Consider the following 14,659-nt stretch of genomic DNA (forward strand, 5'->3'; position numbering starts at 1 on the left):
AAAACGACCGACAGTATATTTATATGGTACACACAAAATAGTGTAGCCTATAAGTTTCTAGTTTTAAAAACTAAGGATAATATTCTAGATCCTAATACAATTATAGAAGCTAGAGATGCAGAGTTCTTTGAGAACGTATATCCTATGAAATCTAAATCTATAGAAATAGAGGAAGTCAATGAATCAGATATCGCGTCTACTAGTAAAAATGCTTATGAGAAAGTTGTAAAAGAGATACAACTAAGAAAAAATACTAGAGTTAGAAAAGAAACTAACCTAAGAGATAGTTTTTTCACCTTCTTAGTAAAAGATGATCCTACAACATATATAAAAGTAATTAACTCTCCAGATGCAACCTTTTGGAAGGAAGCAATAAATGATGAGTTGGAATCTATTATATCTAATAACACTTGGGAACTTGTAAACCTATCACTTAGAAACAAACCAAGAAGCTGTAAATGGGTGTTTAGAAAGAAACTAGAACCAGATGGAACTATTGATAAGTTTAAGGCTAGATTGGCAGCGAAAGACTTTAAACAAAAGGAAGGAATAGATTATTTTAATACATATTCCCCTTTAACTAGGATTACAACTATTAGGGTCCTAATAGCGATAGCCTCCATATATAAACTGGTGGTATAGCAGATGGATGTTAAGACGACTTTCCTAAATGGAGACTTAGAAGAAGAAATATATATGAAGCAACCAGAGGGTTATAAGATATCAAGTAAAGAAAATAAAGTATGTAGACTAATTAAATCATTATATGGTTTAAAACAGGCTCCTAAACAATGGCATGAAAAATTTGATGATGTTTTAAAATCAAATGATTATTATATAAATGATGTAGATATATGTGTATATAGTAAAATTTTTGAAAATGATTATGTTATTATATGCCTTTATGTAAATGATATGCTTATTTTTGGAACTAATATTAAATTAGTTAATGCAACTAAGAAATTCTTATCATCTAAGTTTGATATGAAAGACTTAAGAGAAGCTAGTGTAATATTGGGTATTGAAGTAATAAGGAAAGATGATGTTATTATATTATCACAATCTCATTATATTGAGAAAATATTGAAAAAGTTTAAACATTTTGACTATTTATTCGTCAGTACTCCTTATGATTATAATGTGACTCTCATGGAAAATATAAAAAATAGTGTGTCTCAATTGGAGTATTCCAGAATAATTGGTGGCCTCATGTATCTAACAAACTGTACTAGACTAGACATAACTTTTGTAGTAGAAAGGCTAAGTAGATATACACATAATTCTGAAAAAGAGCATTGGAATGCCTTGTCTAGGATTTTGAGATACCTAAAAGGGAGTATGACCTATGGTTTACATTATAATGGTTATCCTGCTGTATTAAAAGGATATAGTGACGCTAATTGGATCAGTGATTTAGATAAGACAAAATCCACTAGTGGATATGTCTTCACTTTATGTGGAAGAGCAGTCTCTTGGAAGTCTACTAACAGACATGTATCGCTCAGTCGACTATGAAATCCGAGTTTATTGCCTTAGAAAAGGTTGGATCAGAAGCCGAGTGGTTTAGAAATCTCTTAGCTGATATACCATTGTGGCCAAAGCCTATATCGGCCGTGGCTATTCATTGTGACTGTCAAGCAACTATAGCGAAAGCAAAAAGTAAAATATACAATGGAAAGAGCAGACATATTAGACTCAGACACAACATAGTGAAACATATGTTGCGTGATGGATTCATATCTATTGACTTTGTGAGGTCAGAAAAGAATTTAACAGATCCTCTGACCAAAAGACTATCTAAAAGGTTAGTCAATGATACATCAAATGGAATGAGGCTGGGCCTAATATATGAGCTGCCAGTGTCGGCAACCCAACCTAAACAAGTGGAGATCCCATGAGATAGGTTCAATGGGTAAACAACAAGACACGAGGTAGACGATTGCACTGAATTATATAAGCCCCTTCTGTGGTGTACAGTGCGAGCAATAACGCAGAAGGATGAGTTTTTAGAACTCTTAATAGATCCATAGCCATATATTTGGTGGTGTATACAGTTGATGCATACACTTAATGGAATTCACCTATATGGGTGCGGAGGTGGAGGCTGCTTCCTATGAGAATTCAGACGAATTCTCTAGAGCACTTATGAAATCCAGGTAATGGTGTATTGCCGAAACACACCAAACCACAGAATCACTTGTAGAGGAAGAGTTGTGTGAGTGACATGTACTTGTGATATACATTAAAAGGATTTAGGTTCAAGACTATGCTATCACCTGATTCCTGTAGACCTGTCTTGCTTACTTTAATGTCGGTTCAAGTCTATAGTGACACCGGCACCATTGCAGAACTATTACGCTTTAACCCAAAAGAGTTTTCTTTTAAAACATGTGGGGGATTGTTTTATTTTGTTTTAAAATAATAATAAATTTTGATTTTCAAATTTTTGGTGGTTTCTCTCCACATTTAAATTTTGGTATTTTTAGATTGTGGGTTTTGTTCCACATTGAATTTGACAAAGTAAATTCTCTTGTATATAAGATAGGTTTTTTACTTTGGGGCTTGAGCCCTTTTTAGGTGGCATGTGAATTTGGTCCTGTGGGGGCTATGTCAATACCTCTAATCTATGCTATTGACCACACACGTGAGCATGCGCGCGCCGAGCCGAGCCGAGCCGAGCTGAGTCCGTGTCCGTATCCGTGTGCGCGTGCGTGATGGGATGGGCTGGAGTGGGCATGGGCGTGGGCGTGGGGGTGGGCATGGGTGGGGGTGCGGTGTGAGTGTACTCGTGTGAGTGTATATGTATAGGTACTCACGGGACTTTATTTGCGAGAGTGTACTCGCACTTGCGCCTTTTCGTTTTAAACTAGAGAGGTGTATCCGTTCTGGTTGGTTGCACCTGTTGGGTTTAAACTTAACGAACCTAGCCCTTTGTAAAGGGTGCTTATGCATCACTTTGGAGTTTATATAAAGACCTCCAATTTATGTTTGAAAATACGAAAATTCCTTTTCTTATAAAATGCTCTTTAATATTCGGTTTTAAACATTTTGATTGTTGAGTTCATCGCTGAGTCAACTCAGCACTTTCGGGTTAAACTGTAAGTGGTTTGAGCCTGTGTACAATGAGTGCACCGCTGGGACCGGGTCATAGTCATTGTATCCTGGAGGTCGATTGCTCTGGAAACTTGTTGCACTTGGGACGCTGTCAAAGGGGAGCAAATTCGATTTCAAGCTGAGTGACTCAGCCACGCCTCGACTTAATTCAATAAGTCCTCTTTCTCAAAAATTTTATTTTCTTTTTTGATTCTCGATTTTAATAGTTTATTTAATTCAACCAAATATTCTTACATATAAATCTTAGGTCGATCACACACAGGAAAATAATAGCGATTGGATATCCACCATTAAAATCCTCCCAAGGCCCACTGTACTTTTTATTTAACATCTAATCTATTGATTAGGTCATATAGGCCTAGATGAAGGGAAAAAAAATATCAGCTTGATCCAAAAATTTTATGGCCCCTAAAAGGTTTTAATGGTCGAAATTCATTTAATATTGTTTCCCGTAATGTGGTCCACTCTTGAGATTGGGATATACCTAATTTTTGGTCTCATACCATAAAATGATATGTAAAAATAAATGGATGGCATGGATGAAACACATACAACATGGTGGAGCCCAGAGAGCAACGACCAGCAGCCATTGGCTGGTGGCAGGGGAGTGGCCAATCCGTTTCGACGTTCATCGCCTCCTTTGAACTAATTTTCATCGGGACGCAGATTTCTTGCAAAACCTATGTGGGGCCTACCATGATTTTTTTTTTTAAAATTTATAAATCCACCACGTCCATCCGTTTTGTGAGCTCATTTTAGGACCAAAGGCCAACAATGAACCGGATCCAATACTTAAGTGAGCCGCGGTAAAGGAAAAGGTGGGTAGGGAAATTCCTACCATTGAAACCTCCCTAGGTCGACAGTGATGCTTACATGTCATCCATGCCGTTCATAACGTCATTTCTATTGGGATGAACTGAAAACAAAACTACTAGCCTCATTCAAAATTTCTGTGGCCCCAGGAATATTTCAACCGTGAAAGTTTAATTCTCACGTTTTCGCCCGACTAAATATTGGATCCGGTTCATTTTTGGCCTTTGGTCCTACAATGAGTTCACAAAATGAATGGACGTAGTGGATTTATAAAAAACATCATGGTAGGCCCCACATAGGTTCCCACCGCAGGAGCTTCCTGCCAAAGCCTTTGGCAGGAAATCCGCGTCCTCCGCCATTTTGCAGCGGTGATGACTCATCACTACACATGGGACACTTGCAAGTAGATCTGCACTATCCAAAACATAGACTCAATCTTGAATGGGGCATACCTCAAAAATTCACACCACCTTGACTATCGTATCCTTTCGCTCACCGAAATCTAAACCGTGCTGTTTTATTGTGGGTCACCCATTTGAAACCAGCCAATTGGATGGTCCTGATCACTCAACTAATGACAATTGAGCGGTTCAGATTTCCACACATGTCCATCATATGTACATTGGATGAATCAACACCATTTTATGGTAGTATCAAATAAAACCGACATATCGTGTAGCCCACTATATATGACCAAGTCATAATCCCAATATCAGACTGGTTGAACGGTCCTAACCTCTGATTCGGGGACACTTCTTTGTGAAAATAGGACTGGGATTTCTTTCATTTTTGACTGTCCAATAAAAGTCCGTAGTCAGATAATCAAATAAGCTTAATTTTTTTTATTTATTTATTCACCATACATCTACACCGGTACCATAATTCGGACGGTTTAATTTGACTACTTTTGTTTCATGTGTGCAATTTCTAAGTGCCTGTATATCATCCATCATGCTCCATAGTATCAATGTTTTTTTTTTCTTCAAGTCGTTAGTTAGCCGGAATTCTGTTTGGAAAAAAAAAAAATATTCGATCTTTTGGTTACGTGTTTTAAGATAGGCGTGTGAACTGGACCCGGTCCAAACGCGGCTAACCTGACCATGTTCCAAGCAATACAAAGTACTATATATAGATGGTCGGTTGTTGGAAGTTCAAAACTTGACAACCAAAAAAAAGAAAAAGAAGAAGAAGAAGAAGAAGCTTCATTATATGAGTCCTGCATTCCTTCAACTACACGCATGAAACCATATAGCAAGATAGAATTAAAAAGTGCCTAATTTAAGGTTAGTTACACCAAAAATACTTATACATTGGGAAGTGAAGAAAACCCAAGATTTGTTTTACCCACAAATTGCAATTTTCTTGATTGATTGTAATTTTAGAGTTTAGATCTTCTGGAAACCTGCGTTTGGAATTTTGGCTGGCTAAGGGAAGTGAAATGGAGCTTATGCCAATGTACATAGTTTTTGCAATTGTGTTCATGAAAATTACAGTTTTTTTTTTTGCAAGTATGAATACTTTTGCATTTGGATTCGAAAGTAAGTTGAATTGCAAAATGCCAAAAATGAATTATGTTTCCTAGTATTTGTTGGAAGAAAGGTTTCTTTTTAACTACACGCATAGCAGTATTGAAATTAAAAGAAAGTAACAAAAAAAAAAAAGAAAAAAAAGTATAAACCATAACATAGATTTATGTGGTTCTCTATATTCATGCCAATCCACTATATTCAAAGGTAAAAATGAAAAAAGCGAATATCAACTTAATGATACATTTCTCTATATATAATATATATTACCTTGAATGAACTAGGGCTTACATGATACTCCATGTGAAATTACATAAACAATGCACTTCTAATGATCAAGTTCCATAAATAGATCCTAACGATATTCACAACTTCCCAACTTGTGGTTATGTTTCTTTTAATTCGAACTTGAAAGCAATATATTTGCAATTTGATACTGCACGTAAGCTACTGCTTAGAAAAGCAAATGAAATGCTTTTATGAAAATTCTCAAAAGTTATCATGGAAATGAGGACAAGGTTTTTAAAAAGAAAATTATGAAAGTATCTTAGGGTGTTTGGACATAGGAATGCTAGATTAATGCAGGTAAGGAAGTGTAACCTAAAAGCCTTATGAAAGTGAAAACCATTGATTTTAATTTTTATTTGCTTTCTTTAAAAGAGACCAACTTTACATGGATTCCATGTATGGTCACCTTAGGGGTCATTTGGCATCGCAGATTGGAGGAGATTTGAGGGGGTTTCAAATCCCCTTGTTGTTTGGCAGCATAAAGTAATTGGGGGTTTCAAATCCCCTCTTTGAGGGAGTTCGCAATCCACGGTGATAGCTTAGATTACACCTAAAATCATTTCCATAGTTGCAACATGTGTGTCGTGATACACTATCATTCTATTGGGCACATGGCCCACTAATGATGATCAGCAACGTCCAAACATTGTCCATGTAAATCAACACCGTCCAAACATTGTCCAGCACCGTCCAAACATTGTCCATGTAAATCAACAATTAAAAATCGTTGGTTAGTCACTCAGAAATGATCTTGTGCTTGTGGCCCATCTGAGACTTGGAATTTCATCATTTTTAGGCAAAGCATATATTTCAACGGGCTTATCACAACCATTGTGTCAAAAATTACATATCTCACTAATTAGAGATATTAAAGTTGATTTAGTAATTAAATTCAAACCCATGTAAATATACCATGCATAAGTACTTTTGGATTAAAGTTGATTCACACACCAGGGTGCCAAACACACAGGGAGGATTTCAAATCCAGCGAGTTCCGAATCCAAAGGTTCCAAATCCACGCTCCCAAACAGGCCCTAAATGGGTCATCTCTACCTTGGAAATTGATGTAACCCTTTTTAGTCGAATATCCATTGTTTTAGGAAAAGCTAAGAAATGGAAATGAAAAGAAGTTTCTAAAGCTACTTTTTATCTCAACCGGAGAGATAGTGAATTTTTCACAAAACTTTATAATAAAATAAGCCTTTTGTCTTAATTCAAAACCGTGACAAAAAAGTTAAAATCAAAGCTAAAGTTTTTAGTTCGATTTTGCTTCAATTATTCAAATTGGTTTTGCAACTCCTTGATAAAGGTTTTAGCCGTGGTTTTCGGCAACTACCTTTTAGCCTCATGTCTTCAACTCACGCTAAAAGAACCTTGTAGCTTGGGTTCACATTAAAATTGGTTTTGCTTTTAGAGCTTCTCACATTGCCAAATACTTCCTATAAATAGAGAGAGAGAGAGAGAGAGAGAGAGAGAGAGAGAGAGAGAGAGAGAGAGCCTCATATGGCATAGAAATAGTTTTGGGTTTAGTTTTTGATGTGGAGTGGGTTGCAGACGATTTCATGGCCAAGATGGATCAGAAAAGGCCCAGTCGACGACAAAAGTGATCCGGACCATCAGACCTTTAATCAGGCATATCTTGCAATTTGGAATGAGTTATCAAGCGTAAAATATATGATTTCAGGGTAGAACGAGCTACTTTAGCCACCCAACCCCACTATGCCGGGTTATGCAAGCCGGATTTGCAAAATACCACTAGATTGATGGTCGTTTTTCTATTTTAATTCCGTTTTTACTATAAATAATAAGTTTTAGTTTGATTATAACTCTTCATCTGTTGGACTTTAGGAGTTGCACCCAACGCGAGAAGTGCTTAGAATAATTAAGAAAATAACTTGGCGAAGCCAAATAAGACACTTACTATTTTTGGCTGAAAACCTTGCGCACTAATAGACACCACGGACGTCTATAAATAGTAAGTTGCGAATTTTAGGAGTTTTAGTTGTAGTTTGATTCTAATTTCTCTCCCATGGCTTAGTATCTCTATTTAAAGGGTTGTAAACTCGTTTATTTCATTTATCAGTCAATTACAAATTTTTAATGGTGGACATTTAATCACTGCTGTTTTCCTATGGTGTGGCTCGCATAAGATATAGATCTACCTCAGTTTTAGGATCAAGCCCTAAAATGATATGGGAAAATAGATGGACAACATGGGTAAAACACATACATCATGGTGGGGGCCATAGAGCACCAACCACTAGCCACAGGGTCATAGCCAAACCGAGTCCCCACAAAGACCTAACTCAGGTGGGACGTTGGATGTCAGGTACAGCCCGGTGGGCCTCACAATGCAACACCTGTAAACTAAGTTCATTCTACAAGGAATTGCATGGAACCGGCCTCCATGAATCATGCATGTAAAATTTGAAATGGTTCATCGCACTCTTTCCAACTTCCAAAATTCTTGGAGAGAAAATTTCCAGTAAGAAGCTGATAATCTATAATCCTGCACGCAACAATTGTACACTTATCATATATGTACCTTAAAATATACCGTTCAGATCATTCTTGTCCCTTATACATCGGTTGTACAATCCTAAATCCCAACCGGAGGATCTTGTACATTTAATAGTTGATTAATAAAGCATAAGCATGACCAACGGTCCAGATTCAAAAACAAATGGCCATCAATGAAAACATCAGGACCTTTTAGTCCATCGAATTTTCGGCCTTTGCACTATCTACAGAGGGCTCCGCTATTTGGATCCGGTCCACAAGATCCACTGTAGCTGAGTGGATACATATCAAATAAATCAATTCTTTGATATTTTTTCCTTTTTTTTTTCTTTTTTTACGTTGTTTATCACTGCAATGGATCGGCTAACAAATTTAAAATTCTCATGCAAGAACTTAAAAAATCAGAAGAGGACCAAAGATTGCTGAGCTATTAAAAGTCAAACGGTCTAAATCAAAATCATGCAAACTGAAAAGATACAAGTTATTGAAGAGTACACTCCAGTTTTGAGTTCTGACTAGTGGGGTCCTTTCTTCGATGATCCAGGCCATTCGTCTTTTGATTCAAACCATGGATCGACCATACGTATAATCAACTTGGACAATTAATGTAAAATTTCACTAGGTCCTCATTCACTGTAAGAACAGCCATGTAGACAGTTTGGATTATCTATCCATACATCCGTGCGGGTAAATATGGATTGGTCAAGAGAGGTGCACGTCAGCCGCGATGTACCAAAATCAGTATTTTACGTTCACCTCCTTTGAACTTTTCAATGCAGGCTTTCTTTTGTTTGACCCCACTTCATGTCAAAAGATGGAGTGCGGATCCTCTGCCTCCAGCGTTTTCATTGGTCAACGTCAATATAAGTGCCATGTCAGCAGATTTTTTAAATATATTAAAAAAAGTACATTTAATAAGAAGCATAACGGTGACGTTAAACGGAAGCGGTTTGCGTGCTGAGTAAATCACTATGGTAAGCAAACTGAGTAAAGTTTGTGGAGTCCACCGTCATTTGTGCATTGTATCAACTCCATCCATCTCTTTTATCATATAATTTTAGGATTTTAAAACAAAAATTAATCATATCCAAAGATCAAGTGGACCACACCACCTGAAACAGTGTGAATTGAATTCTACCGTTGAAAAGTTATTGGGGGCCCACAGAAGTTATATATCAAGATGATATTTGTTTTTTCTATTCATCCATGTCTTTGTCATCTTATGAGCAGTTTAGATGAAAATTAAACATGATTGGGGGCTTAGAAACATTTCAATGGTGAAAATCAATACTTCCACTATTTCCTTTGGTATGGTCCACTTGAGCTTTTGATATACTTCAGTTTTGGGCTCAACCCCTAAAATGATCTTTAAAAAAGGATGGACGGCGTGGATAAACCACATGAATTCACAGTGGGCCCAACAAAGTTTACCCAGTGTGATAAGACTCAGTACGCAATACGATTTCAGTACACGGATTTCCTGCCAAAGCCTTTTGCAGTAAGATCCTGCACAAGGATTCTAGATCGGCCCACTGTGACGTTTGTTAAAAATCCAACCCGTTCATCCATTTTTAGATAACATTTTAGTACATAATACCAAAACTAAGGTGTATACAAAATTCAAATGAGCCACACGAGAGGAAACAGTGGGGATTTAGTGTCCACCGTTGAAATATTTATATGGCCACAAAAGTTTTGCATCGGTCTAATATTTTGGTGTTTTCACTTCATCCTAGTAAAAATGACCTTATAAACAGTTTGGATGGCATATAAACATCAAGAGGCCTATGAAGGTTTCAACAGTAGGAATTTCTTTCTCCACTGTTTCATCTTGTATGGCCCAGATGAGTTTTTGATCATCCTAATTTTTGGTTAGATGTCTTAAAATGAGCTCTAAAAATGGATGAATGGATTGGAATTCTTATAAACATCACGGTGGACCCTACCATGCATCCTAGGGTTGGAACTTCATGCAAAAGGCTTTCCCTGGTAAATCGCGTCCACGGTTTCCATTGAAAACGGACTGGCTACTCCCTTGCCACTCGGTGCTATGTGGGCCCACCATGATATATGTGTTTCATCCATGCCGTCCATTTATTTTCCTAGATCATTTTATGGTCTGAGACAAAAAATGAGGTATAACCCAATCTCAAGTGGACCACATTACATGAAATAGTGTTGAATGAATGTTGACCATTAAAAACTTTTTGGGGGCCATAAAAGTTTTGGATCAAGCTGATCTTTGTTTTTTCCCTTCATCTGGGTCTTTATGACGAAACCAACAAATTGAATGTCAAATAAACAGTACGGTGGGCCTTAGGAGGACTTTAATGATGGATATCCAATCACCATTGTTTTCCTGTGGTGTGGTCCATATGAGATTTATATACCTCTAATTTTTTGGATAAAGCGCTAAAATTATATGTAAAAATGGACAACCACCAACCACCGGGCCGATGGCAGGGGGAGTAGCCAATCCGTTCCTGCAATCAGTTACCTTCTATTTAAGGATCCAGCGCATAAATTAAGTAGCGAGACTGCGACTAAAGTGATATCACCTAGTTATGTGGGACCCACCATGATGTATGTTTTGTATCCATACCGTCCATCCATTTGGAGAGATCATTTTAGGGCATGAACCATAAAATGAATCAGATCCAAAACTTGAGTGGACCCGAACACAGAAACAGTGGAGAGAGATGCCCGCCATTAAAAACTTCAAAGGGTCACAAAAGTTTTCCATCAAGCTGATATTTGTGTTTTCCCTTCTTTAATGTCTATGTTAACTTAAGGTCCACTGTGATTCTTATTTAGGTTTTCATTTAGGGATTCAGTGCACAGGTTGAGTAGTGAGACTCACTACTAAAGTGATGTCACGTAGTTATGTCGGTCCCACCATGATGTATGTTTTGTATCCACACTGTCCATTTATTTGGAGAGATCATTTTAAGGCATGAGCCAAAGAATGAATCAGATCCAAAACTTGAGTAGACCCCACCACAAAAAACAGTGAAGAGAGTACGCTCACCATTAAAAACTTCTAAGGGCCACAAAAGTTTAAGATCAAGCTGATATTTGTGTTTCCACTTCTTTAATATTTGTGCTAACTTATGAACAGGTTATATCTCAAATAAAAATCACCGTGGACCTTAGGAAGGCTTCAATGGTGGACGTCACTCTCATCACTATTTTCTATGGTAGGGTTCACTCCAGCTTTGGATCTACCTCATTCTTTTGATCATGCCCTAAAATGATCTCTCCAAATGAATGTACAATGTGGATACAACATGTACATAATGGTGGGCCCCACAGAACTTGGTGGTGTCACTTCAGTAGCAAGTCTAGCTACTCAATGTGTCAGTAGTTAATCCACCTCTAATTTCTTTCTTCTAAAATTTAATTAGGTCATGTCATCCCACGACAATTTTATAAGATAAAAAAATATATTTACAAAATCTCCTTGATTAACAAGGAATATTAGCTGCGACCCAGGATGAGTGATGTCCGTAGGATCCTCACCGTGGGCCCACCTTGATCTATGCGTTGTATATCTACTCCATTCATCCATTTTCTCATATTATTTTAAGACTTGACCTGAATCGGAACTTGTGATCGGGTCAGATTCAGTCCGAATTAGTCTAGGACAGACCCGGACTTGGATCGGGTTAGGCATGTTGGACTCTGTACCGAGTCAGGTCGAGTTCGGGTCAGGCCTATTTCAAAATTGAATCAAGTCGGATCGGCCCTAACTTGGTTTGAATCGACTCAATGCCCACCTCTAACTTACATTATATAGGGCAGAATTCAACGTGAGCTTTAAATCATGTGGGGCCACTGACAAAATGACAGGATTCATTGGACAAAGTGACGAGGTTATTAGACGAAATGATAGAGTTATATTAAACAAAGTGACGGGGTTACCCAACAAAGCAAGATGATTCCACTAAACAAAGTAATAAGGTTAAACGAGACAAAGAAAATAGGGTTCCATTAGATAAAATTACAGATTCTCGGAAAATAGGGTTTTGCTTGATAAAATTACAAGTTTTCGAATAAAGTGACTTAGCTCCACTAGACAAAGTGACGATGCTACGGTGCAAAGTGAGAGGATTTCACTAGATAAAGTAGCGACTTGTTAAATAAAATGACGGAATTTCAATAGACAACGTGACGGGTTCATTTGACAAAGTGACAAGGTTGCAGTACAAAGTGACAGGGTCCAGTAGACAAAGTAACGAGGTTGCAGTACAAAGTGATGGGGTTCACTAGACAAAGTGACGAGGTTACAGTACAAAGTGACAAGGTTCAGTAGATAAAGTGATGGGGTTGCAGTACAAAGTGATGGAGTTTAGTAGACAAAGTGACGAGGTTTGGATTGGATTCAGTCGTAATAAATGGTGGGCGTGACTCTCTCGACTGTTTTCTGTAGTGGGGTCCACTCGAGTTTTGGATCTGATTCATTCTTTGGCTCATGCCCTAAAATGATCTCTCAAAATGGATGGATATGTGGATATAAAACATACATCATAGTGGAACCCATATAAATAGATGACATCACTTCAGTAGCGAGTCTCACTGCTCAATGTAGCACTGAATCCCAAATGGAAATGAAAGCGGATTGGCTACTCCCCCTACCACCAGCACGGTGGTGGCGGTGGTTGGTACTCTGTGAGCTCCACCATGATGTATGTGTTTCATCCATTCCATTAATCTATTTTTACATATAATTTCAGGGGTTGATCCCAAAAATGAGATGGATATAAATCTCATATGGACCACACCATAGGAAAACAATGGTGATTGGATATCCATCATTAAAGTCCTTCTAAGGCCCACCGTACTGTTTATTTGACATCCAATCTGTTGGTTTGGTCATAAAGACCCAGATGAAGAGAAAAACAAAGATCAGCTTGATCCAAAACTTTTATGGCCCTCAAAAAGTTTTTAATGGTAAACGTTCATTCAACACTGTTTCATGTAATGTGGTCCACTTGAGATTGGGTTATACCTCATTTTTGGTCTCAGACCATAAAATGATCTAGAAAAATAAATGGACGGCATGGATGAAACACATACATCATGGTGGGCCCACATAGCACCGAGTGGCAGGGGAGTAGCCAGTCCGTTTCCAATGGAAACCGTGAACGCGAATTCACCGGGGAAAGCCTTTTGCATGAAGTTCCAGCGTTGGGATATATGGTGGGGTCCACCGTGATGTTTATAAGAATTCCAATCCATTCATCCATTTTTAAAGCTCATTTTAAAACATATAACCAAAAATTAGGATGATCAAAAACTCAACTGGGCCATACAAGATGAAACAGTGGAGAAAGAAATTCCTACCGTTGAAACATTCCTAGGCGTCCTGATGTTTATATGCCATCCAAACTGTTTATAAGGTCATTTTTACTAGGATGAAGTGAAAACACCAAAATATTAGACCGATGCAAAACTTTTGTGGCCATTTAAATATTTCAACGGTGGACACTAAATTCCCACTGTTTCCTCTCGTGTGGCCCATTTGAGTTTTGTATACACCTTAGTTTTGGTATTATGTCCTAAAATGATATCTAAAAATGGATGAACGGGTTGGATTTATCATAAACGTCACAGTGGGCCCATTCAGAATCCTTGTGTAGCATCTTACTAAAAAAGGCTTTGGTGGGAAATCCGTGTCCCCGTAAGACACGTGAAATCGGATTGCGTACCGAGTCTTGTCGTACTGAGTAAACTCTATTGGACCCACTATGATTCATGTAGTTTATCCATGCCTTCCATCGATTTTTTCAGATCATTTTAAGGGTTGAGCCCAAAATTGAAGTATACCGAAAGCTCAAGTAGACCGTACCAAAGGAAACAGTAGAAGTATTGATTTTCACGAAATGTTTCTAAGCCCCCAATGATGTTTATTTTTCATCCAAACTGTTCATAAGATCACAAATACATGGATGAATAGAAAAAACAAATATCATCTTGATATAAAGCTTCTGTGGCCCCCAATATCTTTTCAACGGTAGAATTCAATTCACACTGTTTTGGGTGGTGTGGTCCACATGATCTTTGGATACAATTAATTTTTGTTTTAAAACCCTAAAATTAGATGATAAAAGAGATGGATGGAGTTGATGCAATGCACGGGCTCCACAGACTTTACTCAGTACGCTTACCATACTGATTTACTCAGCACGCAAACCGCTTCCGTTTAACGTCTCTGTTATACTTCTTATTAAATGTACTTTATTTAATATATTAAAAAAATCTAATGACGTGGCGTATAAAATGCCGTTGACCAATGAAACCGCTGGAGGCAGGGAGTTCCTGCCTCCGGGAGGCGGACGCGGATTTCCTGCGAAAGGCTTTCGCAGGAAGTTCCTGCGCTGGGATGTTAAGTGGGGTCC

This window comes from Magnolia sinica, chromosome 19 (genome assembly GCF_029962835.1).
Source record: "Magnolia sinica isolate HGM2019 chromosome 19, MsV1, whole genome shotgun sequence".
Taxonomy (NCBI): Eukaryota; Viridiplantae; Streptophyta; class Magnoliopsida; order Magnoliales; family Magnoliaceae; genus Magnolia; species Magnolia sinica.